This window comes from Eubalaena glacialis, chromosome X, assembly GCF_028564815.1.
Source record: "Eubalaena glacialis isolate mEubGla1 chromosome X, mEubGla1.1.hap2.+ XY, whole genome shotgun sequence".
In the NCBI taxonomy this organism is placed as follows: domain Eukaryota; kingdom Metazoa; phylum Chordata; class Mammalia; order Artiodactyla; family Balaenidae; genus Eubalaena; species Eubalaena glacialis.
In genome coordinates, this window is record NC_083736.1 from 13,303,468 (window position 1) to 13,306,517 (window position 3,050).

Genomic DNA, 3,050 nt, shown 5'->3' on the forward strand with positions numbered 1-3,050 from the left:
AATGGGCATTAAGTTTGGTTGTTTGCCCCAAATTATTAATAATTGTTGGATTTTTTACATGTTAATAGACGAATAGCTTTTTTACTTTAAAATTCACTTTCTTAAAGTACTAAAGGGTGGAGTCAATTTTTTTCCCCTCCCTCCTACCCCATAGTTTTCCATTAGGATGTTCGTCTTTTTTACAGTGTTCATTGCTACTGAATATGCCTGGTGTTAAAGCAATTCTGGTAAAAAAGAGTGGTCAGAGAAACTTGCTTGAAAAAAAAATTAGGGACTTCCCTGGTGGTCCAGTGCTTAGGACTCCATGCTCTCACTGCCAAGGGCCTAGGTTCGATCCCTGGTTGGAGAACTAAGATACCCTGCATGGCCAAAAAAATAAATAAAAAGCTTAAGACAAAATATCATTCTTAGGTTTCAGATCATAAAAAAGAAAAGATGCTCTCATACTTCCTTATAAATTTTTTATTTTCTTAGTAATCTCCTCTCCATTGACGTACTGGAGATCTCGAGTTTCTGAGTATGTGGCATTTGGCAACTTGAGATTTGAAGATAAGGACTTAAGGATGCACAAAATACTGAGTTTAACAGAAACAGGAAAAGGAATTTCTTCAAGCTTGGGATTTCTGAGTGGTATCTGTGGGAAATGAAAGTTCTTTAATCTGTAGTCTAAAGGAAAGGAATTACGTGGTCCAGAATACATTTTACTTTAAAAATTGATTTGTGGGAATTCTCTGGCGGTCCAGTGGTTAGGACTCAGCGCTTTCACTGCCATGGGCCGGGGTTCAATCCCTGGTCGGGGAACTAAGATCCCACAGGCCATGTGGTGCGGCCAAAAAAAAGAAAGAAAAAGAAAATTTGATTTGTTCCAGAATTTAAATGCCTCTACCCTAAAAATGATTGAAAATTTTCTGTAAGTATCTACTGGATTCACAAATGCTGAATAATTCTCACTAAATTCAAAATTTTTCAGTCCTTTTCTAAATACAGCCAAGACATACACAATTAATTGTGGGCATTCAAAGCTGAACATTCATCTTAATAGCTCATGGAGGAAAAAACGAGATGAACACCAGCTTGTCCTCAAGGTAGAGATGTTGGTGACTTTTCCCTCAAGTGTTAATGGGTAGTATGAGAGGGATGGAAGGAAGTAGTTTTTAAACCACTGACTGGGTCATTATCCTGATAAATGTCCATCTTGAACTTAGACTTATTAATGCGTTTTTTAAACTTACAATTTGATTACTATTTATGATTCAAAAATTCCAACTCTACATTGCCAGCAGAAGGCCATATGCCTGTTTTCAGTGAAGAGATAGCTGCATGTTGGAGGCTCTTTAAACCTACACGTATCCTTTTCTTTTAATCGCACACATATCTATTTTTAGCAGACTAGCAAATTCCTTTGATGGTAGTTGTTTCCTTGATCTTAAATATCCTCATTTCATTGTTTTCCTATTTTTTCCAGAAATCAAAGAGTATACTTTAAAAAAAAAAAATCCACATTTTTGTATGTAACATTTCCTATCTGTAGTTAATAGGCAGTCCCTTAACTATCATGATAACCAAATTATTGATTTGCTACTTATACTAGGCAGTAGTTGGCACATAGCCGTCCATATCAGCAAGTGTGCTAGCACCTCCAGTTAGTTGGGGGGGGGACTCCAGTTGATTTGGAATACCTTTGATTACCTGGAGTGATCTGAGTTGCTCATTCAGAAAGAGAAAAGTCAACTGCATCAAGGTTTTAAAAGCAGTATTTATTGATTGAAAATAAATGTGTAGATAAGCTCTCAGTAGCATGGACTCCACATTATTTTTTAATGAGCTTGAAGTACATGAAGACTCCTTAAATCTTCCGCCATTTATCTTGTGTGTGCTTTTAACCACCACCACATTCAAATGTGGGTGAATTTTCAACATTTTACTCAAAAAATTTTTTCTTTAAATTCTTCCTTCAGCAGCTCTTCATAATTTGACAAACTTTTGGAAAGAGACAGATAAAAACACACGACAGTGGTGTACATTGAACATTTATTACAACTAATTGGCGATGTGATACGACGTGCTCACGTGGCCTGAATATTGGTCACAATCACAACAAAGCTTAATCCAGCCCAGCAGATACAAATGAAAGTGTAAACCGTGAAGACATGTTTACATACATAGAAGTATGTATAAAAGTGACATTGAAACAACTGTATATCCTTAAAAAATATAGAGCCCACTAGTGCCATTTTACCTCATTCAGCTCACACTTTCATATGAAAGGTGGTATCTGTTTTTATATTTATGACTTCCAGTAACTAGGCAGTGCCACAGAAGGGACGGAAGCTGCCCTAAAGTTTGCTGCACTTCTAAGTGGAGGGAAGCAATAGGGGAGTAAAATAAATTTGGCTGTAACAAGCACCCTGGAAGGAATATTCGTGCTTTAAACAATGACTTATGCAACACTTTGTGAAGGGAGTAAAACATTTTCCATAACATACTGTTATTAAGAATCCCTGGTAAGTCAACATTTCCATTTTATTTTGGGGGCATCAAAAACAATACAACTAAGTGACTAAATGATTATGACAACAAGAAACTTAGCTCAGGAGTCAAATGTTCCTTGGCCTTAAAAATAACGTGCTTACTATTATGAAACAGCTGATCTCTGTTCCTCGTCCCAGGTCTGGAATGCCTAAGAAATAATTTTTAGTGTAAAACAGCATCATTCCATTAGTCTTTTGTGTATTCCCTTTGTTTTAAGGTGTTTAGTTTCTAATAAGGGTCTTTGGTATACATTTGTTTTTTTCCTAAAGTTTCAACATAGAGTGAAATTTTTATTCATTTGATATGTGACATGTCAATTCCCTTTATTTGCATATATACTGAAATGCACTAGTCTTTGGTTTCATAAAACCAGGTTTCACATAATTTAATTTTTTTGCCAAAGACAGTAATTAATAAATGTATATTGCCTGATTGTGTCATATTCATAGATACACATAATCAAGGTAATGGTAATAATCTATTCAAGAGAAACAGACCTATAAACTTTAAAATAGCCA